The sequence below is a fragment of the Symsagittifera roscoffensis genome, chromosome 2 (genome assembly GCF_963678635.1).
Source record: "Symsagittifera roscoffensis chromosome 2, txSymRosc1.1, whole genome shotgun sequence".
Taxonomy (NCBI): Eukaryota; Metazoa; Xenacoelomorpha; order Acoela; family Convolutidae; genus Symsagittifera; species Symsagittifera roscoffensis.
Window position 1 is genome coordinate 14,544,680 of NC_087063.1, and position 25,391 is coordinate 14,570,070.

General features: G+C 38.5%; 2 protein-coding genes and 19 non-coding genes across 22 annotated transcripts in view; 19 read left to right on the forward strand and 2 right to left on the reverse strand.

The window, feature by feature from the left end:
• The window catches only part of LOC134839038 (doublecortin domain-containing protein 1-like), a 196,256-nt gene that overhangs the window by 95,551 nt on the left and 75,314 nt on the right, over positions 1-25,391 (reverse strand). The gene's annotated exons all lie outside the window — the stretch shown is intronic.
• LOC134840762 (tolloid-like protein 2) overlaps positions 1-25,391 on the reverse strand; it is a 103,621-nt gene that overhangs the window by 34,950 nt on the left and 43,280 nt on the right. The window lies entirely within an intron of this gene.
• Trnaf-gaa (transfer RNA phenylalanine (anticodon GAA)) lies at positions 583-685 on the forward strand. Its single transcript is given in 2 exon segments — positions 583-620; positions 640-685. It is a non-coding gene; the product is annotated as a tRNA-Phe (tRNA).
• On the forward strand, positions 1,049-1,151 carry Trnal-caa (transfer RNA leucine (anticodon CAA)). The gene is given in 2 exon segments: positions 1,049-1,086; positions 1,106-1,151. It is a non-coding gene; the product is annotated as a tRNA-Leu (tRNA).
• On the forward strand, positions 2,343-2,443 carry Trnal-caa (transfer RNA leucine (anticodon CAA)). The gene is given in 2 exon segments: positions 2,343-2,380; positions 2,398-2,443. It is a non-coding gene; the product is annotated as a tRNA-Leu (tRNA).
• Positions 2,815-2,917, forward strand: Trnal-caa (transfer RNA leucine (anticodon CAA)). Its single transcript is given in 2 exon segments — positions 2,815-2,852; positions 2,872-2,917. It is a non-coding gene; the product is annotated as a tRNA-Leu (tRNA).
• On the forward strand, positions 3,759-3,859 carry Trnal-caa (transfer RNA leucine (anticodon CAA)). The gene is given in 2 exon segments: positions 3,759-3,796; positions 3,814-3,859. It is a non-coding gene; the product is annotated as a tRNA-Leu (tRNA).
• On the forward strand, positions 4,170-4,272 carry Trnal-caa (transfer RNA leucine (anticodon CAA)). Its single transcript is given in 2 exon segments — positions 4,170-4,207; positions 4,227-4,272. It is a non-coding gene; the product is annotated as a tRNA-Leu (tRNA).
• Trnal-caa (transfer RNA leucine (anticodon CAA)) lies at positions 4,642-4,744 on the forward strand. Its single transcript is given in 2 exon segments — positions 4,642-4,679; positions 4,699-4,744. It is a non-coding gene; the product is annotated as a tRNA-Leu (tRNA).
• Positions 5,586-5,688, forward strand: Trnal-caa (transfer RNA leucine (anticodon CAA)). Its single transcript is given in 2 exon segments — positions 5,586-5,623; positions 5,643-5,688. It is a non-coding gene; the product is annotated as a tRNA-Leu (tRNA).
• Positions 6,531-6,633, forward strand: Trnal-caa (transfer RNA leucine (anticodon CAA)). Its single transcript is given in 2 exon segments — positions 6,531-6,568; positions 6,588-6,633. It is a non-coding gene; the product is annotated as a tRNA-Leu (tRNA).
• On the forward strand, positions 7,003-7,105 carry Trnal-caa (transfer RNA leucine (anticodon CAA)). The gene is given in 2 exon segments: positions 7,003-7,040; positions 7,060-7,105. It is a non-coding gene; the product is annotated as a tRNA-Leu (tRNA).
• On the forward strand, positions 7,949-8,051 carry Trnal-caa (transfer RNA leucine (anticodon CAA)). Its single transcript is given in 2 exon segments — positions 7,949-7,986; positions 8,006-8,051. It is a non-coding gene; the product is annotated as a tRNA-Leu (tRNA).
• Positions 8,421-8,523, forward strand: Trnal-caa (transfer RNA leucine (anticodon CAA)). The gene is given in 2 exon segments: positions 8,421-8,458; positions 8,478-8,523. It is a non-coding gene; the product is annotated as a tRNA-Leu (tRNA).
• Positions 8,892-8,994, forward strand: Trnal-caa (transfer RNA leucine (anticodon CAA)). The gene is given in 2 exon segments: positions 8,892-8,929; positions 8,949-8,994. It is a non-coding gene; the product is annotated as a tRNA-Leu (tRNA).
• On the forward strand, positions 9,363-9,465 carry Trnal-caa (transfer RNA leucine (anticodon CAA)). Its single transcript is given in 2 exon segments — positions 9,363-9,400; positions 9,420-9,465. It is a non-coding gene; the product is annotated as a tRNA-Leu (tRNA).
• Trnal-caa (transfer RNA leucine (anticodon CAA)) lies at positions 9,838-9,940 on the forward strand. Its single transcript is given in 2 exon segments — positions 9,838-9,875; positions 9,895-9,940. It is a non-coding gene; the product is annotated as a tRNA-Leu (tRNA).
• Trnal-caa (transfer RNA leucine (anticodon CAA)) lies at positions 11,250-11,352 on the forward strand. Its single transcript is given in 2 exon segments — positions 11,250-11,287; positions 11,307-11,352. It is a non-coding gene; the product is annotated as a tRNA-Leu (tRNA).
• Positions 14,758-14,860, forward strand: Trnal-caa (transfer RNA leucine (anticodon CAA)). The gene is given in 2 exon segments: positions 14,758-14,795; positions 14,815-14,860. It is a non-coding gene; the product is annotated as a tRNA-Leu (tRNA).
• Positions 19,205-19,307, forward strand: Trnal-caa (transfer RNA leucine (anticodon CAA)). Its single transcript is given in 2 exon segments — positions 19,205-19,242; positions 19,262-19,307. It is a non-coding gene; the product is annotated as a tRNA-Leu (tRNA).
• Positions 21,145-21,247, forward strand: Trnal-caa (transfer RNA leucine (anticodon CAA)). Its single transcript is given in 2 exon segments — positions 21,145-21,182; positions 21,202-21,247. It is a non-coding gene; the product is annotated as a tRNA-Leu (tRNA).

Consider the following 25,391-nt stretch of genomic DNA (forward strand, 5'->3'; position numbering starts at 1 on the left):
AAAATTCCAAAAATTTGAAACTACATGTCAAAACAAATTACGTATTTGAACCTTTCAAAATGGCAAAACAACAGCAAACAACCCAAATTGTAATGTACAGTGCAAGTTACAAGGCAGGATGGCCGAGCGGTCTTAGGCGCCAGACTCAAGAATATTGTCTCTCGAGATTCTGGAACACGAGTGTGCGCGTGGGTTCGAATCCCACTCCTATCAGAAGTTTTTTAGGCGTTGCTAAGTATCTCATGAATTAAAAACAATGCAAAACCGAAAGCAGTTTTGCTTTGAAATCCGAGAGGAACAACGACAAGACTTCAGAGCTCTCGATCGAAGTTTTTGTTACACCAGAGTGGGCTTGGGTTCAAAACATACCCCTGTAAGAACACAAAAATCAAATTGAAGCATCTCGTGAAAGGCACTTTTTTGCATTGACAAAGTTGGTTATTCGATGATCAATTAAGAACTTTAAAAAAGAAACTCCAAAAATTTGAAACGATATGTCAAAACAAATTACGTATTTGAACCTTTCAAAAAGGCAAAACAACAGCAAACAACCCAAACGGTACTGTACAGTACACTTTATAAGGCAGGATGGCAGAGCGGTCTAAGGCACCAGACTGAAGAAAACTTCTCGCTCGAGATTTCTGGAACACGAATGTGTGCGTGGGTTCAAATCCCACTCCTGTCAGATGTTTTTTAATCTTTGAGAAGTATCTCATGAATTAAAAAGGATGCAAAATCAAAAGCAGTTTTGCTTTCGAAAGCCGAGCGGTATAAGGACCCGACTTGATAGCTCTCGATCGAAAGTTTTGTTACACCAGAGGGTGCTTGGGTTCAAAACCCCTGTAAGAACGCAAAAATCAAATGGATGCATCTCGTGAAATGCACTTTTTTGCATTGACAAAATTGGTTGGCGATGATCAATTAAAAACTTCAACAATGAAATTCCAAAAATTTGAAACGATATGTCAAAACAAATTACGTATTTGAACCATTCAAAATGGCAAAACAACAGCAAGCAACCCACAGTAAGGTACATTACAATTTATAAGGCAGGATGGCCGAGCGGTCTAAGGCGCCAGACTCAAGAAAACTTCTCGCTCGAGGTTTCTGGTACACGAATGTGTGCGTGGGTTCGAATCCCACTCCTGTCAGAAATTTTCAAGCATTGCGAAGTATCTCATGAATTAAAAACAATGCAAAACCAGAAGCAGTTTTGCTTTTGAAAGTTAAGCGGTAAAGGACCCGAAGCGGTATAAGGACCCGACTTGAGCGCTCTCGATCGAAAGTTTTGTTACACCAGAGGGTGCTTGGGTTCAAAACCCCTGTAAGAACGCAAAAATCAAATGGATGCATCTCGTGAAATGCACTTTTTTGCATTGACAAAATTGGTTTTCGATGATCAATTAAAAACTTCAAAAATGAAATTCCAAAAAATTGAAACGATATGTCAAAACAAATTACGTTTTTGAACCATTCAAAATAGCAAAACAACAGCAAAAAACCCAAACGGTAATGTACAGTACAATTTACAAGGCAGGATGGCCGAGCGGTCTAAGGCGCCAGACTCAAGAAAACTTCAAGCGGTATAAGGACCCGAGTTGAGAGCTCTCGATCGAATCTTTTGTTATACCAGAGTGTGCTTGGGTTCAAAACATACCCCTGTAAGAACACAAAATCAAATTGAAGCATCTCGTGAAAGGCACTTTTTTGCATTGACAAAAATGGTTATTCGATGATCAATTAAGAACTTTAAAAAGGAAACTCCAAAAATTTGAAACGATATGTCAAAACAAATTACGCATTTGAACCTTTCAAAAAGGCAAAACAACAGCAAACAACCCAAACGGTACTGTACAGTACACTTTATAAGGCAGGATGGCAGAGCGGTCTAAAGCGCCAGATTCAAAAAAAAATTTTTCACTCGAGATTTCTTGTACACGAATGTGTGCGTGGGTTAAAATCCCACTCCTGTCAGAAGTTTTTAAGCATTGCGAAGAATCTCATGAATTAAAAACAATGCAAAACCAAAAGCAGTTTTGCTTTTGAAAGCCGAGCGGTATAAGGACCCGACTTGAGAGCTCTCGATCGAAACTTTTTTTAAACCAAAGTGTGCTTGGATTCAAAACCTACCCCTGTCAGTACAGAAAAATCAAAATGATGCATCTCGTGAAATGCACTCTTTTGCATTGACAAAGTTGGTTGTCGATGATCAATTAATAACTTCAAAAACAAAATTCCAAAAATTTGAAACGACATGTCAAAACAAATTACGTATTTGAACCTTTCAAAATGGCAAAACAACAGCAAACAACCCAAATGGTTATGTACAGTGCAAGTTACAAGGCAGGATGGCCGAGCGGTCTTAGGCGCCAGACTCAAGAATATTGTCTCTCGAGATTCTGGAACACGATTGTGCGCGTGGGTTCGAATCCCACTCCTGTCAGAAGTTTTCTAGGCGTTGCTAAGTATCTCATGATTTAAAAACAATGCAAAACCGAAAGCAGTTTTGCTTTGAAAGCCGAGAGGTTTAACGACAAGTCTTCAGAGCTCTCGATCGAAAATTTTGTTACACGAGAGTGTGCGGGAGTTCAAAACGTACATCTGTCAGGACAGAAAAATCGAAATGATGCATCTTCTCTAGAAAAGCAATTTTTTTGCAATGACAAAGTTTGTTGTCGATGATCAATTATTAATTTGAAAAAAGAAATTCCAAAAAATTGAAGCAATATGTCAAAACAAATTACGTATTTGAACCGTTAAAATGGCAAAACAACAGCAAACAACCCAAACGGTAATGTACAGTACAACTTGCAAGGCAGGATGGCCGAGCGGTCTAAGGCGCCAGACTCAAGAAAACTTCTCGCTCGAGACTTCTGGTACACGACTGTGTGCGTGGGTTCGAATCCCACTCCTGTCAGAACCTTTTAAGCATTGCGAAGTACCTCATGAATTAAAAACAATGCAAAACCAAAAGCAGTTTTGCTTTTGAAAGTTAAGCGGTATAAGGACCCGACTTGAGAGCTCTCGATCGAATCTTTTGTTATACCAGAGTGTGCTTGGGTTCAAAACATACCCCTGTAAGAACACAAAATCAAATTGAAGCATCTCGTGAAAGGCACTTTTTTGCATTGACAAAAATGGTTATTCGATGATCAATTAAGAACTTTAAAAGGGAAACTCCAAAAATTTGAAACGATATGTCAAAACAAATTACGCATTTGAACCTTTCAAAAAGGCAAAACAACAGCAAACAACCCAAACGGTACTGTAAAGTACACTTTATAAGGCAGGATGGCAGAGCGGTCTAAAGCGCCAGACTCAAAAAAAAATTTCTCACTCGAGATTTCTTGTACACGAAAGTGTGCGTGGGTTAAAATCCCACTCCTGTCAGAAGTTTTTAAGCATTGCGAAGAATCTCATGAATTAAAAACAATGCAAAACCAAAAGCAGTTTTGCTTTTGAAAGCCGAGCGGTATAAGGACCCGACTTGAGAGCTCTCGATCGAAACTTTTTTTAAACCAAAGTGTGCTTGGATTCAAAACCTACCCCTGTCAGTACAGAAAAATCAAAATGATGCATCTCGTGAAATGCACTCTTTTGCATTGACAAATTTGGTTGTCGATGATCAATTAATAACTTCAAAAACAAAATTCCAAAAATTTGAAACGACATGTCAAAACAAATTACGTATTTGAACCTTTCAAAATGGCAAAACAACAGCAAACAACCCAAATGGTTATGTACAGTGCAAGTTACAAGGCAGGATGGCCGAGCGGTCTTAGGCGCCAGACTCAAGAATATTGTCTCTCGAGATTCTGGAACACGATTGTGCGCGTGGGTTCGAATCCCACTCCTGTCAGAAGTTTTCTAGGCGTTGCTAAGTATCTCATGATTTAAAAACAATGCAAAACCGAAAGCAGTTTTGCTTTGAAAGCCGAGAGGTTTAACGACAAGTCTTCAGAGCTCTCGATCGAACATTTTGTTACACGAGAGTGTGCGGGAGTTCAAAACGTACATCTGTCAGGACAGAAAAATCGAAATGATGCATCTTCTCTAGAAAAGCAATTTTTTTGCAATGACAAAGTTAGTTGTCGATGATCAATTTGAACCGTTAAAATGGCAAAACAACAGCAAACAACCCAAACGGTAATGTACAGTACAACTTGCAAGGCAGGATGGCCGAGCGGTCTAAGGCGCCAGACTCAAGAAAACTTCTCGCTCGAGACTTCTGGTACACGACTGTGTGCGTGGGTTCGAATCCCACTCCTGTCAGAACCTTTTAAGCATTGCGAAGTACGTCATGAATTAAAAACAATGCAAAACCAAAAGCAGTTTTGCTTTTGAAAGTTAAGCGGTATAAGGACCCGACTTGAGAGCTCTCGATCGAAACTTTTGTTACACCAGAGTGTGCTTGGGTTCAAAACCTACCCCTGTAAGAATACAAAAATCAAATTGATGCATCTCGTGAATTGCACTTTTTTGCATCGACAAAATTGGTTGTCGATGATTAATTAATAACTTCAAAAAATGAAATTCCAAAAATTTGAAACGATATGTCAAAACAAATTACGTGTTTGAACCATTCAAAATGACAAAATAACAGCAAGCAACCCAAACGCTAATGTACAGTGCAACTTACAAGGCAGGATGGCCGAGCGGTCTAAGGCGCCAGACTCAAGAAAACTTCTCGCTCGAGATTTCTGGTACACGAATGTGTGCGTGGGTTCGAATCCCACTCCAGTCAGAACTTTTTAAGCGTTGCGAAGTATTTCATGAATTAAAAACAAGGCAAAACCAGAAGCAGTTTTCCTTTTGAAAGTTAAGCGGTATAAGGACCCGAGTTGAGAGCTCTCGATCGAAACTTTTGTTATACCAGAGTGTGCTTGGGTTCAAAACATACCCCTGTAAGAACACAAAACTCAAATTGAAGCATCTCGTGAAAGGCACTTTTTTGCATTGACAAAAATGGTTATTCGATGATCAATTAAGAACTTTAAAAAGGAAACTCCAAAAATTTGAAACGATATGTCAAAACAAATTACGTATTTGAACCTTTCAAAAAGGCAAAACAACAGCAAACAACCCAAACGGTACTGTACAGTACACTTTATAAGGCAGGATGGCAGAGCGGTCTAAAGCGCCAGACTCAAAAAAAACTTCTCACTCGAGATTTCTTGTACACGAATGTGTGCGTGGGTTAAAATCCCACTCCTGTCAGAAGTTTTTAAGCATTGCGAAGAATCTCATGAATTAAAAACAATGCAAAACCAAAAGCAGCTTTGCTTTTGAAAGCCGAGCGGTATAAGGACAAGACTTAAGAGCTCTCCATCGAAATTTTTGTTACACCAGAGTGGGCTTGGGTTCAAAACCTACCCCTGTCAGAACAGAAAAATCAAAACGAAGCATCTCGTGAAAAGCACGTTTTTGCATTGACAAAGTTGGTTGTCGATGATCAATTAATAACTTCAAGAATGAAATTCCAAAAAATTGAAACGATATGTCAAAACAAATTACGTGTTTGAACCATTCAAAATGACAAAATAACAGCAAGCAACCCAAAGGCTAATGTACAGTGCAACTTACAAGGCAGGGTGGCCGAGCGGTCTAAGGCGCCAGACTCAAGAAAAATTCTCGCTCGAGATTTCTGGTACACAAATGTGTGCGTGGGTTCGAATCCCACTCCAGTCAGAACTTTTTAAGCGTTGCGAAGTATTTCATGAATTAAAAACAATGCAAAACCAGAAGCAGTTTTGCTTTTGAAAGTTAAGCGGTATAAGGACCCGAGTTGAGAGCTCTCGATCGAAACTTTTGTTATACCAGAGTGTGCTTGGGTTCAAAACATACCCCTGTAAGAACACAAAACTCAAATTGAAGCATCTCGTGAAAGGCACTTTTTTGCATTGACAAAAATGGTTATTCGATGATCAATTAAGAACTTTAAAAAGGAAACTCCAAAAATTTGAAACGATATGTCAAAACAAATTACGTATTTGAACCTTTCAAAAAGGCAAAACAACAGCAAACAACCCAAACGGTACTGTACAGTACACTTTATAAGGCAGGATGGCAGAGCGGTCTAAAGCGCCAGACTCAAAAAAAACTTCTCACTCGAGATTTCTTGTACACGAATGTATGCGTGGGTTAAAATCCCACTCCTGTCAGAAGTTTTTAAGCATTGCGAAGAATCTCATGAATTAAAAACAATGCAAAACCAAAAGCAGTTTTGCTTTTGAAAGCCGAGCGGTATAAGGACAAGACTTAAGAGCTCTCCATCGAAATTTTTGTTACACCAGAGTGTGCTTGGGTTCAAAACCTACCCCTGTCAGAACAGAAAAATCAAAACGAAGCATCCCGTGAAAAGCACGTTTTTGCATTGACAAAGTTGGTTGTCGATGATCAATTAATAACTTCAAGAATGAAATTCCAAAAAAATTGAAACGATATGTCAAAACAAATTACGTGTTTGAACCATTCAAAATGACAAATCAACAGCAAGCAACCCAAAGGCTAATGTACAGTGCAAGTTACAAGGCAGGATGGCCGAGCGGTCTAAGGCGCCAGACTCAAGAAAACTTCTCGCTCGAGACTTCTGGTACACGAATGTGTGCGTGGGTTCGAATCCCACTCCTGTCAGAACCTTTTAAGCATTGCGAAGTACCTCATGAATTAAAAACAATGCAAAACCAAAAGCAGTTTTGCTTTTGAAAGTTAAGCGGTATAAGGACCCGACTTGAGAGCTCTCGATCGAAACTTTTGTTACACCAGAGTGTGCTTGGGTTCAAAACCTACCCCTGTAAGAATACAAAAATCAAATTGATGCATCTCGTGAATTGCACTTTTTTGCATTGACAAAATTGGTTGTCGATGATCAATTAATAACTTCAAAAAACGAAATTCCAAAAATTTGAAACGATATGTCAAAACAAATTACGTGTTTGAACCATTCAAAATGACAAAATAACAGCAAGCAACCCAAACGCTAATGTACAGTGCAACTTACAAGGCAGGATGGCCGAGCGGTCTAAGGCGCCAGACTCAAGAAAACTTCTCGCTCGAGATTTCTGGTACACGAATGTGTGCGTGGGTTCGAATCCCACTCCAGTCAGAACTTTTTAAGCGTTGCGAAGTATTTCATGAATTAAAAACAATGCAAAACCAGAAGCAGTTTTGCTTTTGAAAGCCGAGCGGTATAAGGACCCGACTTGAGAGCTCTCGATCGAAACTTTTTTTTTAAACCAGAGTGTGCTTGGATTCAAAACCTACCCCTGTCAGTACAGAAAAATCAAAATCATGCATCTCGTGAAATGCACTCTTTTGCATTGACAAAGTTGGTTGTCGATGATCAATTAATAACTTCAAAAACAAAATTCCAAAAATTTGAAACGACATGTCAAAACAAATTACGTATTTGAACCTTTCAAAATGGCAAAACAACAGCAAACAACCCAAATGGTAATGTACAGTGCAAGTTACAAGGCAGGATGGCCGAGCGGTCTTAGGCGCAAGACTCAAGAATAATGTCTCTCGAGATTCTGGAACACGATTGTGCGCGTGGATTCGAATCCCACTCCTGTCAGAAGTTTTCTAGGCGTTGCTAAGTATCTCATGAATTAAAAACAATGCAAAACCGATAGCAGTTTTGCTTTGAAAGCCGAGAGGTTTAACGACAAGTCTTCAGAGCTCTCGATCGAAAATTTTGTTACACGAGAGTGTGCGGGAGTTCAAAACGTACATCTGTCAGGACAGAAAAATCGAAATGATGCATCTTCTCTAGAAAAGCAATTTTTTTGCAATGACAAAGTTAGTTGTCGATGATCAATTATTAATTTGAAAAATGAAATTCCAAAAAATTGAAGCAATATGTCAAAACAAATTACGTATTTGAACCGTTCAAAATGGCAAAACAACAGCAAACAACCCAAACGGTAATGTACAGTACAATTTACAATGCAGGATGGCCGAGCGGTCTAAGGCGCCAGACTCAAGAAAACTTCTCGCTCGAGACTTCTGGTACACGAATGTGTGCGTGGGTTCGAATCCCACTCCTGTCAGAACCTTTTAAGCATTGCGAAGTACCTCATGAATTAAAAACAATGCAAAACCAGAAGCAGTTTTGTTTTTGAAAGTTAAGCGGTATAAGGACCCGACTTGAGAGCTCTCGATCGAAACTTTTGTTACACAAGAGTGTGCTTGGGTTCAAAACCTACCCCTGTAAGAATACAAAAATCAAATTGATGCATCTCGTGAATTGCACTTTTTTGCATTGACAAAATTGGTTGTCAATGATCAATTAATAACTTCAAAAAATGAAATTCCAAAAATTTGAAACCATATGTCAAAACAAATTACGTGTTTGAACCATTCAAAATGAGAAAATAACAGCAAGCAACTGAAAGGCTAATGTACAGTGCAAGTTACAAGGCAGGATGGCCGAGCGGTCTAAGGCGCCAGACTCAAGAAAACTTCTCGCTCGAGACTTCTGGTACACGAATGTGTGCGTGGGTTCGAATCCCACTCCTGTCAGAACCTTTTAAGCATTGCGAAGTACCTCATGAATTAAAAACAATGCAAAACCAGAAGCAGTTTTGCTTTTGAAAGTTAAGCGGTATAAGGACCCGACTTGAGAGCTCTCGATCGAAACTTTTGTTACACCAGAGTGTGCTTGGGTTCAAAACCTACCCCTGTAAGAATACAAAAATCAAATTGATGCATCTCGTGAATTGCACTTTTTTGCATTGACAAAGTTGGTTGTCGATGATCAATTAATAACTTCAAGAATGAAATTCCAAAAAATTGAAACGATATATCAAAACAAATTACGTGTTTGAACCATTCAAAATGACAAAATAACAGCAAGCAACCGAAAGGCTAATGTACAGTGCAAGTTACAAGGCAGGATGGCCGAGCGGTCTAAGGCGCCAGACTCAAGAAAACTTCTCGCTCGAGACTTCTGGTACACGAATGTGTGCGTGGGTTCGAATCCCACTCCTGTCAGAACCTTTTAAGCATTGCGAAGTACCTCATGAATTAAAAACAATGCAAAACCAAAAGCAGTTTTGCTTTTGAAAGTTAAGCGGTATAAGGACCCGACTTGAGAGCTCTCGATCGAAACTTCTGTTACACCAGAGTGTGCTTGGGTTCAAAACCTACCCCTGTAAGAATACAAAAATCAAATTGATGCATCTCGTGAATTGCACTTTTTTGCATTGACAAAGTTGGTTGTCGATGATCAATTAATAACTTCAAGAATGAAATTCCAAAAAATTGAAACGATATGTCAAAACAAATTACGTGTTTGAACCATTCAAAATGACAAAATAACAGCAAGCAACCCAAACGGTAATGTACAGTACAATTTACAATGCAGGATGGCCGAGCGGTCTAAGGCGCCAGACTCAAGAAAACTTATCGCTCGAGACTTCTGGTACACGAATGTGTGCGTGGGTTCGAATCCCACTCCTGTCAGAACCTTTTAAGCATTGCGAAGTACCTCATGAATTAAAAACAATGCTAAACCAGAAGCAGTTTTGCTTTTGAAAGTTAAGCGGTATAAGGACCCGACTTGAGAGCTCTCGATCGAAAATTTTGTTACACGAGAGTGTGCGGGAGTTCAAAACGTACATCTGTCAGGACAGAAAAATCGAAATGATGCATCTTCTCTAGAAAAGCAATTTTTTTGCAATGACAAAGTTAGTTGTCGATGATCAATTATTAATTTGAAAAATGAAATTCCAAAAAATTGAAGCAATATGTCAAAACAAATTACGTATTTGAACCGTTCAAAATGGCAAAACAACAGCAAACAGCCCAAACGGTAATGTACAGTACAATTTACAATGCAGGATGGCCGAGCGGTCTAAGGCGCCAGACTCAAGAAAACTTCTCGCTCGAGACTTCTGGTACACGAATGTGTGCGTGGGTTCGAATCCCACTCCTGTCAGAACCTTTTAAGCATTGCGAAGTACCTCATGAATTAAAAACAATGCAAAACCAGAAGCAGTTTTGCTTTTGAAAGTTAAGCGGTATAAGGACCCGACTTGAGAGCTCTCGATCGAAACTTTTGTTACACCAGAGTGTGCTTGGGTTCAAAACCCCTGTAAGAATACAAAAATCAAATTGATGCATCTCGTGAATTGCACTTTTTTGCATTGACAAAGTTGGTTGTCGATGATCAATTAATAACTTCAAGAATGAAATTCCAAAAAATTGAAACGATATGTCAAAACAAATTACGTGTTTGAACCATTCAAAATGACAAAATAACAGCAAGCAACCGAAAGGCTAATGTACAGTGCAAGTTACAAGGCAGGATGGCCGAGCGGTCTAAGGCGCCAGACTCAAGAAAACTTCTCGCTCGAGACTTCTGGTACACGAATGTGTAAGTGGGTTCGAATACCACTCCTGTCATAACCTTTTAAGCATTGCGAAGTACCTCATGAATTAAAAACAATGCAAAACCAAAAGCAGTTTTGCTTTTGAAAGTTAAGCGGTATAAGGACCCGACTTGAGAGCTCTCGATCGAAACTTTTGTTACACCAGAGTGTGCTTGGGTTCAAAACCTACCCCTGTAAGAATACAAAAATCAAATTGATGCATCTCGTGAATTGCACTTTTTTGCATTGACAAAATTGGTTGTCGATGATCAATTAATAACTTCAAAAAACGAAATTCCAAAAATTTGAAACGATATGTCAAAACAAATTACGTGTTTGAACCATTCAAAATGACAAAATAACAGCAAGCAACCCAAACGCTAATGTACAGTGCAGCTTACAAGGCAGGATGGCCGAGCGGTCTTAGGCGCAAGACTCAAGAATAATGTCTCTCGAGATTCTGGAACACGATTGTGCGCGTGGATTCGAATCCCACTCCTGTCAGAAGTTTTCTAGGCGTTGCTAAGTATCTCATGAATTAAAAACAATGCAAAACCGAAAGCAGTTTTGCTTTGAAAGCCGAGAGGTTTAACGACAAGTCTTCAGAGCTCTCGATCGAAAATTTTGTTACACGAGAGTGTGCGGTAGTTCAAAACGTACATCTGTCAGGACAGAAAAATCGAAATGATGCATCTTCTCTAGAAAAGCAATTTTTTTGCAATGACAAAGTTAGTTGTCGATGATCAATTATTAATTTGAAAAATGAAATTCCAAAAAATTGAAGCAATATGTCAAAACAAATTACGTATTTGAACCGTTCAAAATGGCAAAACAACAGCAAACAACCCAAACGGTAATGTACAGTACAATTTACAATGCAGGATGGCCGAGCGGTCTAAGGCGCCAGACTCAAGAAAACTTCTCGCTCGAGACTTCTGGTACACGAATGTGTGCGTGGGTTCGAATCCCACTCCTGTCAGAACCTTTTAAGCATTGCGAAGTACCTCATGAATTAAAAACAATGCAAAACCAGAAGCAGTTTTGCTTTTGAAAGTTAAGCGGTATAAGGACCCGACTTGAGAGCTCTCGATCGAAACTTTTGTTACACCAGAGTGTGCTTGGGTTCAAAACCTACCCCTGTAAGAATACAAAAATCAAATTGATGCATCTCGTGAATTGCACTTTTTTGCATTGACAAAATTGGTTGTCAATGATCAATTAATAACTTCAAAAAATGAAATTCCAAAAATTTGAAACCATATGTCAAAACAAATTACGTGTTTGAACCATTCAAAATGAGAAAATAACAGCAAGCAACCCAGACGCTAATGTACAGTGCAACTTACAAGGCAGGATGGCCGATCGGTCTAAGGCGCCAGACTCAAGAAAACTTCTCGCTCGAGATTTGTACACGAATGTGTGCGTGGGTTCGAATCCCAGTCCAGTCAGAACTTTTTAAGCGTTGCGAAGTATTTCATGAATTAAAAAAATGCAAAACCAGAAGCAGTTTTGCTTTTGAAAGTTAAGCGGTATAAGGACCCGACTTGAGAGCTCTCGATCGAAACTTTTTTTTAAACCAGAGTGTGCTTGGATTCAAAACCTACCCCTGTCAGTACAGAAAAATCAAAATCATGCATCTCGTGAAATGCACTCTTTTGCATTGACAAAGTTGGTTGTCGATGATCAATTAATAACTTCAAAAACAAAATTCCAAAAATTTGAAACGACATGTCAAAACAAATTACGTATTTGAACCTTTCAAAATGGCAAAACAACAGCAAACAACCCAAACGGTAATGTACAGGATAATTCACAAGGCAGGAAGGCCGAGCGGTCTAAGGCGCCAGACTCAAGAAAACTTCTCGCTCGAGATTTGTGGTACACGAATGTGAGCGTGGGTTTAAATCCCACTCCTGTCAGAAGTTTTTAAGCATTGCGAAGTATCTCATGAATTAAAAACAATGCAAAGCCAAAAGCAGTTTTGCTTTTGAAAGCCGAGCAGTATAAGGACCCGACTTGAGAGCTCTCGATCGAAACTTTTTTTACATCAGTGTGTACTTGGATTCAAAACCTACTCCTGTCAGTACAAAAAAAAACAAAACGATGCATCTCGTGAAATGCACTTTCTTGCATTGACAAAGTTGGTTGTCGATGATCAATTAATAACTTCAAAAACGAAATTCCAAAAATTTGAAACGATATGTCAAAACAAATTACGTATTTGAACCTTTCAAAATGGCAAAACAACAGCAAACAACCCAAACGGTAATGTGCAGTTAAGATTACAAGACAGGATGGCCGAGCAATCTAAAGCGCTAGACTCAACAAAACTTCTCTCTCGAGATATCTGGTACACGAATGTGCAAATGGGTTCGAATACCACTCCTGTCAGAAGTTTTTTAGGCGTTGCGAAGTATCTCATGAATTAAAAACAATGCAAAACCGAAAGCAGTTTTGCTTTTGAAAGCCGAGCGGTATAGCGACAAGACTTAAGAGCTCTCGATCGAAATTTTTGTTACACGAGAGTGTGCGGGGGTTCAAAACGTACATCTGTTAGGACAGAAAAATCGAAATTATCCAACTCTTGAAATACAATTTTTTTGCAATGACAAAGTTAGTTGTCAATGATTAATTAAAGTTTGAAAAATGAAATTCCAAAAAATTGAAGCAATATGTCAAAACAAATTACGTATTTGAACCGTTCATAATGGCAAAACAACAGCAAACAACCCAAACGGTAATGTACAGTAATTTTTACAAGGCAGGATGGCCGAGCGGTCTAAGGCACCAGACTCAAGAAAACTTCAAGCGGTATAAGGACCCGAGTTGAGAGCTCTCGATCGAAACTTTTGTTATACCAGAGTGTGCTTGGGTTCAAAACCTACCCCTGTAAGAACACAAAAATCAAATTGATGCATCTCGTGAAATGCTGCACTTTTTTGCATTGACAAAGTTGGTTATTCGATGATCAATTATTAACTTTAAAAATGAAATTCCAAAAATTTGAAACAATATGTCAAAAAAATTACGTATTTGAACCTTTCGAAATGGCAAAACAACAGCAAACAACCCAAACGATAATGTACAGGATAATTTACAAGGCAGGAAGGCCGAGCGGTCTAAGGCGCCAGACTGAAGAAAACTTCTCGCTCGAGATTTGTGGTACACGAATGTGAGCGTGGGTTTAAATCCCACTCCTGTCAGAAGTTTTTAAGCATTGCGAAGTATCTCATGAATTAAAAACAATGCAAAACCAAAAGCAGTTTTGCTTTTGAAAGCCGAGCGGTATAAGGACCCGACTTGAGAGCTCTCGATCGAAACTTTTTTTACATCAGAGTGTACTTGGATTCAAAACCTACTCCTGTCAGTACAAAAAAAAACAAAACGATGCATCTCGTGAAATGCACTTTCTTGCATTGACAAAGTTGGTTGTCGATGATCAATTAATAACTTCAAAAACGAAATTCCAAAAATTTGAAACGATATGTCAAAACAAATTACGTATTTGAACCTTTCAAAATGGCAAAACAACAGCAAACAACCCAAACGGTAATGTGCAGTTAAGATTACAAGACAGGATGGCCGAGCAATCTAAAGCGCTAGACTCAACAAAACTTCTCTCTCGAGATATCTGGTACACGAATGTGCAAATGGGTTCGAATACCACTCCTGTCAGAAGTTTTTTAGGCGTTGCGAAGTATCTCATGAATTAAAAACAATGCAAAACCGAAAGCAGTTTTGCTTTTGAAAGCCGAGCGGTATAACGACAAGACTTAAGAGCTCTCGATCGAAATTTTTGTTACACGAGAGTGTGCGGGGGTTCAAAACGTACATCTGTTAGGACAGAAAAATCGAAATTATCCAACTCTTGAAATGCAATTTTTTTGCAATGACAAAGTTAGTTGTCAATGATTAATTAAAGTTTGAAAAATGAAATTCCAAAAAATTGAAGCAATATGTCAAAACAAATTACGTATTTGAACCGTTCATAATAGCAAAACAACAGCAAACAACCCAAACGGTAATGTACAGTAATTTTTACAAGGCAGGATGGCCGAGCGGTCTAAGGCGCCAGACTCAAGAAAACTTCAAGCGGTATAAGGACCCGAGTTGAGAGCTCTCGATCGAAACTTTTGTTATACCAGAGTGTGCTTGGGTTCAAAACCTACCTCTGTAAGAACACAAAAATCAAATTGATGCATCTCGTGAAATGCTGCACTTTTTTGCATTGACAAAGTTGGTTATTCGATGATCAATTATTAACTTTAAAAATGAAATTCCAAAAATTTGAAACAATATGTCAAAAAAATTACGTATTTGAACCTTTCGAAATGGCAAAACAACAGCAAACAAACCAAACGGTAATGTATAGTACAATTTAAAAGGCAGGATGGCCGAGCGGTCTAAGGCGCCAGACTCAAGAAAACTTCTCGCTCGAGATTTCTGGTACACGAATGTGTGCGTGGGTTCGATTCCCACTCCTGTCAGAAATTTTTCAAGCATTGCGAAGTATCTCATGAAATAAAAACAATGCAAAACCAGAAGCAGTTTTGCTTTTGAAAGTTAAGCGGTACAAGGACCCGACTTGAGAGCTCTCGATCGAAACTTTTGTTACATCAGAGTGTGCTTGGGTTCAAAACCTACCTCTGTAAGAACACAAAAATCAAATTGATGCATCTCGTGAAATGCACTTTTTTGCATTGACGAAGTTGGTTATTCGATGATATAATTAAAACTTTAAAAATGAAATTCCAAAAATTTGAAAGGAAATGTGAAAACAAATTACGTATTTGAACCTTTCAAAATGGCAAAACAACGGCAAACAACCCAAACGGCAATGTACAGTACATTTTACAAGGCAGGATGGCCGAGCGGTCTGAGGCGCCAGATTAAAGAAAACTTCTCGCTCGAGATTTCTGGTACACGAATGTTTGCATGGGTTGAAATCCCACTCCTGTCAGAAGTTTTTAAGCATTGCGAAGTATCTCATGAATGAAAAACCATGCAAAACCAAAAACTGTTTTGCTTTTGAAAGCCGAGCGGTATAAGGACAAGACTTATAAACTTTAACTTTTGTTACACGAGAGTGTGCGTGGTTTCAAAACCTACACCTGTAAGAACACAAAAATCAAATTGATGCATCTCGTGAAATGCACTTTTTGCATTGACAAAATTTGTTGTCGATGATCAATTAATAACTTCAAAAATGAAACTCCAAAAATTTGAAACGATATGTCAAAACAAATTACGTATTTGAACCATTCAAAATGACAAAACAACAGCAAGCAACCCAAACGGTAATGTACAGTACAAATTACAAGGCAGGATGGCCGAGCGGTCTAAGGCGCCAGACTCAAAAAAACTTCTCGCTCGAGATTTGTGGTACACGAATGTGAGCGTGGGTTTAAATCACACTCCTGTCACAAGTTTTTAAGCATTGCGAAGTATCTCATGAATTAAAAACAATGCAAAACCAAAAGCAGTTTTGCTTTTGAAAGCCGAGCGGTATAAGGACCCGACTTGAGAGCTCTCGATCGAAACTTTTTTTACACCAGAGTGTACTTGGATTCAAAACCTACCCCTGTCAGTACAAAAAAAACAAAATGATGCATCTCGTGAAATGCACTTTCTTGCATTGACAAAGTTGGTTGTCGATGATCAATTAATAACTTCAAAAACGAAATTCCAAAAATTTGAAACGATATGTCAAAACAAATTACGTATTTGAACCTTTCAAAATGGCAAAACAACAGCAAACAACCCAAACGGTAATGTGCAGTTAAGATTACAAGACAGGATGGCCGAGCAATCTAAAGCGCTAGACTCAAGAAAACTTCTCTCTCGAGATTTCTGGTACACGAATGGGCAAATGGGTTCGAATACCACTCCTGTCGGAAGTTTTTTAAGCGTTGCGAAGTATCTCATGAATTAAAAACAATGCAAAACCGAAAGCAGTTTTGCTTTTGAAAGCCGAGCGGTATAACGACAAGACTTAAGAGCTCTCGATCGAAATTTTTGTTACACGAGAGTGTGCGGGGGTTCAAAACGTACATCTGTTAGGACAGAAAAATCGAAATTATCCATCTCTTGAAATGCAATTTTTTTGCAATGACAAAGTTAGTTGTCAATGATTAATTAAAGTTTGAAAAATGAAATTCCAAAAAATTGAAGCAATATGTCAAAACAAATAACGTATTTGAACCGTTCATAATGGCAAAACAACAGCAAACAACCCAAACGGTAAAGTGCAGTAATTTTTACAAGGCAGGATGGCCGAGCGGTCTAAGTCGCCAGACTCAAGAAAACTTCAAGCGGTATAAGGACCCGAGTTGAGAGCTCTCGATCGAAACTTTTGTTATACCAGAGTGTGCTTGGGTTCAAAACCTACCTCTGTAAGAACACAAAAATCAAATTGATGCATCTCGTGAAATGCTGCACTTTTTTGCATTGACAAAGTTGGTTATTCGATGATCAATTATTAACTTTAAAAATAAAATTCCAAAAATTTGAAACAATATGTCAAAAAAATTACGTATTTGAACCTTTCGAAATGGCACAAAAACAGCAAACAAACCAAACGGTAAGGTATAGTACAATATACAAGGCAGGATGGCCGAGCGGTCTAAGGCGCCAGACTCAAGAAAACTTCTCGCTCGAGAGTTCTCGTACACGAATGTGTGCGTGGGTTCGAATCACACTCCTGTCAGAAATTTTTCAAGCATTGCGAAGTATCTCATGAAATAAAAACAATGCAAAACCAGAAGCAATTTTGCTTTTGAAAGTTAAGCGGTACAAGGACCCGACTTGAGAGCTCTCGATCGAAACTTTTGTTACATCAGAGTGTGCTTGGGTTCAAAACCTACCTCTGTAAGAACACAAAAATCAAATTGATGCATCTCGTGAAATGCACTTTTTTGCATTGACGAAGTTGGTTATTCGATGATATAATTAAAACTTTAAAAATGAAATTCCAAAAATTTGAAACGAAATGTGAAAACAAATTACGTATTTGAACCTTTCAAAATGGCAAAACAACGGCAAACAACCCAAACGGTAATGTACAGTACATTTTACAAGGCAGGATGGCCGAGCGGTCTGAGGCGCCAGAGTAAAGAAAACTTCTCGCTCGAGATTTCTGGTACACGAATGTTTGCATGGGTTGAAATCCCACTCCTGCCAGAAGTTTTTAAGCATTGCGAAGTATCTCATGATTTTAAAACAATGCAACACCAGGAGCAGTTTCGAGTTTGGAAGTTAAGCGGTATAAAGACAAGACTTGAGAGCTCTCGATCGAAACTTTTGTTACACCACAGTGTGCTTGGGTTCAAAACCTACCCCTGTAAGAACACAAAAATCAAATTGATGCATCTCGTGAAATGCACTTTTTTGCATTGACAAAATTGGTTGTCGATGATCAATTAATAACTTCAAAAATGAAACTCCAAAAATTTGAAACGATATGTCAAAACAAATTACGTATTTGAACCATTCAAAATGACAAAACAACAGCAAGCAACCCAAACGGTAATGTACAGTACAACTTACAAGGCAGGATGGCCGAGCGGTCTAAGGCGCCAGACTCAAGAAAACTTCTCGCGCGAGATTTGTGGTACACGAATGTGAGCGTGGGTTTAAATCCCACTCCTGTCAGAAGTTTTTAAGCATTGCGAAGTATCTCATGAATTAAAAACAATGCAAAACCAAAAGCAGTTTTGCTTTTGAAAGCCGAGCGGTATAAGGACCCGACTTGAGAGCTCTCGATCGAAACTTTTTTTTTACCAGAGTGTACTTGGATTCAAAACCTACCCCTGTCAGTACAAAAAAAAACAAAATGATGCATCTCGTGAAATGCACTTTCTTGCATTGACAAAGTTGGTTGTCGATGATCAATTAATAACTTCAAAAAAGAAATTCCAAAAATTTGAAACGATATGTCAAAACAAATTACGTATTTGAACCTTTCAAAATGGAAAAACAACAGCAAACAACCCAAACGGCAATGTGCAGTTAAGATTACAAGACAGGATGGCCGAGCAATCTAAAGAGCTAGACTCAAGAAAACTTCTCTCTCGAGATTTCTGGTACACGAATGTGCAAGTGGGTTCGAATCCCGATCCTGTCAGAAGTTTTTTAGGCGTTGCGAAGTATCTCATGAATTAAAAACAACGCAAAACCGAAAGCAGTTTTGCTTTTGAAAGCCGAGCGGTATAACGACAAGACTTAAGAGCTCTCGATCGAAATTTTTGTTACACGAGAGTGTGCGGGGGTTCAAAACGTACATCTGTTAGGACAGAAAAATCGAAATGATCCATCTCTTGAAATGCAATTTTTTTGCAATGACAAAGTTAGTTGTCAATGATTAATTAAAGTTTGAAAAATGAAATTCCAAAAAATTGAAGCATTATGTCAAAACAAATTACGTATTTGAACCGTTCATAATGGCAAAACAACAGCAAACAACCCAAACGGTAATTTACAGTAAATTTTACAAGGCAGGATGGCCGAGCGATCTAAGGCGCCAGACTCAAGAAAACTTCAAGCGGTATAAGGACCCGAGTTGAGGGCTCTCGATCGAAACTTTTGTTATACCAGAGTGTGCTTGGGTTCAAAACCTACCTCTGTAAGAACACAAAAATCAAATTGATGCATCTCGTGAAATGCTGCACTTTTTTGCATTGACAAAGTTAGTTATTCGATGACCAATTATTAACTTTAAAAATGAAATTCCAAAAATTTGAAACGATATGTCAAAAAAATTACGTATTTGAACCTTTCGAAATGGCAAAACAACAGCAAACAAACCAAATGGTAATGTATAGTACAATTTACAAGGCAGGATGGCCGAGCGGTCTAAGGCGCCAGACTCAAGAAAACTTCTCGCTCGAGATTTCTGGTACACGAATGTGTGCGTGGGTTCGAATCCCACTCCTGTCAGAAATTTTTAAGCATTGCGAAGTATCTCATGATTTTAAAACAATGCAACACCAAGAGCAGTTTCGAGTTTGGAAGTTAAGCGGTATAAAGACGAGACTTAAGAGCTCTCGATCGAAATTTTTGTTATACGAGAGTGTGCGGGGATTCAAAACGTACATCTGTTAGGACAGAAAAATCGAAATGATCCATCTCTTGAAATGCAATTTTTTTGCAATGACAAAGTTAGTTTCAATTAATGTCAATCATTAATTAATAATTTGAAAAATGAAATTCCAAAAAAATGAAGCAATATGTCAAAACAAAATACGTATTTGAACCGTTCAAAATGGCAAAATGGCAAAACAACAGCAAACAACCCAAACGGTTATCTACAGAACAACTTACAAGGCAGGATGGCCTCGTTGTCTAAGGCACCAAACTCAAGAAAACTTCTCGCTCGAGATTTCTGGTGCAAGAATGTGTGCGTGGATTCTAATCCCACACCTGTCAGAATTTTTTAAGCATTGCGAAGTATCTCATGAAATAAAAACAATGCAAAACCAGAAGCAGTTTTGCTTTTGAAAGTTAAGCGGTACAAGGACACGACTTGAGAGCTCTCGATCGAAACTTTTGTTACACCAGAGTGCGCTTGGGTTCAAAACCTACCTCTGTAAGAACACAAAAATCAAATTGATGCATCTCGTGAAAACCACTTTTTTGCATTGACGAAGTTGGTTATTCGATGATATAATTAAAACTTTAAAAATGAAATTCCAAAAATTTGAAACGAAATGTGAAAACAAATTACGTATTTGAACCTTTCAAAATGGCAAAACAACGGCAAACAACCCAAACGGTAAGGTACAGTACATTTTACAAGACAGGATGGCCGAGCGGTCTGAGGCGCCAGATTAAAGAAAACTTCTCGCTCGAGATTTCTGGTACACGAATGTTTGCATGGGTTGAAATCCCACTCCTGTCAGAAGTTTTTAAGCATTGCGAAGTATCTCATGATTTTAAAACAATGCAACACCAGGAGCAGTTTCGAGTTTGGAAGTTAAGCGGTATAAAGACAAGACTTAAGAGCTCTCGATCGAAATTTTTGTTATACGAGAGTGTGCGGGGCTTCAAAACGTACATCTGTTAGGACAGAAAAATCGAAATGATCCATCTCTTGAAATTCAATTTTTTTGCAATGACAAAGTTAGTTTCAATTAATGTCAATGATTAATTAATAATTTGAAAAATGAAATTCCAAAAAAATGAAGCAATATGTCAAAACAAAATACGTATTTGAACCGTTCAAAATGGCAAAATAGCAAAACAACAGCAAACAACCCAAACGGTTATGTACAGAACAATTTACAAGGCAGGATGGCTTCGTTGTCTAAGGCACCAAACTCAAGAAAACTTCTAGCTCGAGATTTCTGGTGCACGAATGTGTGCGTGGATTCAAATCTCACACCTGTCAGAATTTTTTAAGCATTGCGAAGTATCTCATGAAATAAAAACAATATAAAACTAGAAGCAGTTTTGGTTTTGAAAGCCAAGCGGTATAAGGCCAAGACTTAAGAGCTCTCGATCGAAATTTTTGTTACACGAGAGTGTGCGGGGGTTCAAAACCTACATCTGTCAGGACAGAAAAATCGAAATGATGCATCTCGTGAATTGCACTTTTTTGCATTGACAAAATTGGTTATTGATGATCAATTAATAACTTCAAAAAATGAAATTCCAAAAATAGGAAACGATATGTCAAAAAAATTACGTAATTGAACCTTTCGAAATGGCAAAACAACAGCAAACAAACCAAACGGTAATGTACAAACCAAACGGTAATGTATAATACACTTTACAAGGCAGGATGGCCGAGCGGTCTAAGGCGCCAGACTCAAGAAAACTTCTCGCATGAGATTTCTGGTACACGAATGTGTGCGTGGGTTCAAATCCCACACCTGTCAGAATTTTTTATGCAGTGCGAAGTATCTCATGAAATAAAAACAATGCAAAACCAGAAGCAGTTTTGCTTTTGAAAGTTAAGCGGTACAAGGACCCGACTTGAGAGTTCTCGATCGAAACTTTTGTTACACCAGAGTGTGCTTGGGTTCAAAACCTACCTCTGTAAGAACACAAAAATCAAATTGATGCATCTCGTGAATTGCACTTTTTTGCATTGACAAAATTGGTTGTCGATGATCAATTAATAACTTCAAAAAATGAAATTCCAAAAATAGGAAACGAAATGTGAAAACAAATTACGTATTTGAACCTTTCAAAATGGCAAAACAACGGCAAACAACCCAAACGGTAATGTACAGCACATTTTAGAAGGCAGGATGGCCGAGCGGTCTGAGGCGCCAGATTAAAGAAAACTTCTCGCTCGAGATTTCTATTACACGAATGTTTGCATGGGTTGAAATCCCACTCCTGTCAGAAGTTTTTAATCATTACGAAGTATCTCATGAATTTAAAACAATGCAACACCAGGAGCAGTTTCGAGTTTGGAAGTTAAGCGGTATAAAGACAAGACTTAAGAGCTCTCGATCGAAATTTTTGTTATACGAGAGTGTGCGGGGTTCAAAACGTACATCTGTTAGGACAGAAAAATCGAAATGATCCATCTCTTGAAATGCAAATTTTTTGCAATGACAAAGTTAGTTTCAATTAATGTCAATGATTAATTAATAATTTGAAAAATGAAATTCCAAAAAAAAAATGAAGCAATATGTCAAAACAAAATACGTATTTGAACCGTTCAAAATGGCAAAATGGCAAAACAACAGCAAACAACCCAAACGGTTATGTACAGAACAATTTACAAGGCAGGATGGCCGCTTGGTATAAGGCACCAAACTCAAGAAAACTTATCGCTCGAGAATTCTGGTACATGAATGTGTGCGTGGATTCAAATCCCACACCTGTCAGAATTTTTTAAGCATTGCGAAGTATCTCATGAAATAAAAACAATATAAAACAAGAAGCAGTTTTGGTTTTGAAAGCCAAGCGGTATAAGGCCAAGACTTAAGAGCTCTCGATCGAAATTTTTGTTACATGAGAGTGTGCGGGGGTTCAAAACCTACATCTGTCAGGACAGAAAAATCGAAATGATGCATCTCTTGGAATGCAAACTTTTTGCAATGACAAAGTTAGTTGTCGGTGATCAATTAACAATTAAAAAAAAAATTCCAAAAAAATTAAGCAATATGTCAAAACAAATTACGTATTTGAACCGTTCAAAATGGCAAAAACAACAGCAAACAACACAAACGGTAATGTACAGTACAATTTACAGGGCAGGATGGCCGAGAAGTCTAAGGCGCCAGGCTCAAGAAAACTTCTCGCGAGATTGCTGGTACACGAATGTGTGCGTGGGTTCAAATCCCACTCCTGTCAGAAGTTTTTATGCCTTGCGAAGTATCTCATGAATTTAAAACAATGCAAAACCAAAAGCAATTTTGCTTTTGAAAACCGAGCGGTATAAGGACCCGACTTGAGAGCTCTCGATCGAAATTTTTGTTACACCAGAGTGTGCGTGGGTTCAAATCCCACTCCTGTCAGAAGTTTTTAAGCATTGCGAAGTATCTCACGAATTAAAAACAATGCAAAACCAAAAGCAGTTTTGCTTTTGAAAGCCAAGCGGTATAAGGACAAGACTGAAGAGCTCTCGATCGCAATTTTTGTTACACGAGAGTGTGCGGGGGTTCAAAACCTACATCTGTCAGGACAGAAAAATCGAAATGATGCATCTCTTGGAATGCAAACTTTTTGCAATGACAAAGTTAGTTGTCGGTGATCAATTAATAATTTTAAAAAAAAATTCCAAAAAAATTAAGCAATATGTCAAAACAAATTACGTATTTGAACCGTTCAAAATGGCAAAAACAACAGCAAACAACACAAACGGTAATGTACAGTACAATTTACAGGGCAGGATGGCCGAGAAGTCTAAGGCGCCAGGCTCAAGAAAACTTCTCGCGAGATTGCTGGTACACGAATGTGTGCGTGGGTTCAAATCCCACTCCTGTCAGAAGTTTTTATGCCTTGCGAAGTATCTCATGAATTTAAAACAATGCAAAACCAAAAGCAATTTTGCTTTTGAAAGCCGAGCGGTATAAGGACCCGACTTGAGAGCTCTCGATCGAAATTTTTGTTACACCAGAGTGTGCGTGGGTTCAAATCCCACTCCTGTCAGAAGTTTTTAAGCATTGCGAAGTATCTCACGAATTAAAAACAATGCAAAACCAAAAGCAGTTTTGCTTTTGAAAGCCAAGCGGTATAAGGACAAGACTGAAGAGCTCTCGATCGCAATTTTTGTTACACGAGAGTGTGCGGGGGTTCAAAACCTACATCTGTCAGGACAGAAAAATCGAAATGATGCATCTCTTGAAATGCATTTTTTTTGCAATCACAAAGTTAGTTGTCGATTATCAATTAATAATTTGAAAAATGCAATTCGGAAAAATTGAGGCAATATGTCAAAAAAAATTACGTATTTGAACCGTTCAAATGGCAAAAACAACAGCAAACAACCCAAACGGTAATGTACAGTATAATTTACAAGACAGGATGGCCGAGCAGTCTAAGGCGCCAGACTCAAGAAAACTTCCCACTCGAGAATTCTGTTACCCGAATCTGTGCGTGGATTCAAAACCCACTCCTGTCAGAAGTTTTTTAGCATTGCGAAGTATCTCATGAATTAAAAATGATGCAAAACCAGAAGCAGTTTTGCTTTTGAAAGCCGAGCGGTATAAGGACCCGACTTGAGAGCTCTCGATCGAAATTTTTGTTACACCAGAGTGTGCGTGGGTTCAAATCCCACTCCTGTCAGAAGTTTTTAAGCATTGCGAAGTATCTCACGAATTAAAAACAATGCAAAACCAAAAGCAGTTTTGCTTTTGAAAGCCAAGCGGTATAAGGACAAGACTGAAGAGCTCTCGATCGCAATTTTTGTTACACGAGAGTGTGCGGGGGTTCAAAACCTACATCTGTCAGGACAGAAAAATCGAAATGATGCATCTCTTGGAATGCAAACTTTTTGCAATGACAAAGTTAGTTGTCGGTGATCAATTAATAATTTTAAAAAAAAATTCCAAAAAAATTAAGCAATATGTCAAAACAAATTACGTATTTGAACCGTTCAAAATGGCAAAAACAACAGCAAACAACACAAACGGTAATGTACAGTACAATTTACAGGGCAGGATGGCCGAGAAGTCTAAGGCGCCAGGCTCAAGAAAACTTCTCGCGAGATTGCTGGTACACGAATGTGTGCGTGGGTTCAAATCCCACTCCTGTCAGAAGTTTTTATGCCTTGCGAAGTATCTCATGAATTTAAAACAATGCAAAACCAAAAGCAATTTTGCTTTTGAAAGCCGAGCGGTATAAGGACCCGACTTGAGAGCTCTCGATCGAAATTTTTGTTACACCAGAGTGTGCGTGGGTTCAAATCCCACTCCTGTCAGAAGTTTTTAAGCATTGCGAAGTATCTCACGAATTAAAAACAATGCAAAACCAAAAGCAGTTTTGCTTTTGAAAGCCAAGCGGTATAAGGACAAGACTGAAGAGCTCTCGATCGCAATTTTTGTTACACGAGAGTGTGCGGGGGTTCAAAACCTACATCTGTCAGGACAGAAAAATCGAAATGATGCATCTCTTGAAATGCATTTTTTTTGCAATCACAAAGTTAGTTGTCGATTATCAATTAATAATTTGAAAAATGCAATTCGGAAAAATTGAGGCAATATGTCAAAAAAAATTACGTATTTGAACCGTTCAAATGGCAAAAACAACAGCAAACAACCCAAACGGTAATGTACAGTATAATTTACAAGACAGGATGGCCGAGCAGTCTAAGGCGCCAGACTCCAGAAAACTTCCCACTCGAGAATTCTGGTACCCGAATCTGTGCGTGGATTCAAAACCCACTCCTGTCAGAAGTTTTTTAGCATTGCGAAGTATCTCATGAATTAAAAATGATGCAAAACCAGAAGCAGTTTTGCTTTTGAAAACCGAGCGGTATAAGGACCCGACTTGAGAGCTCTCGAGCGAAATTTTTGTTACACCAGAGTGTGCTTGGGTTCAAAACCTACCCCTGTCAGAACAGAA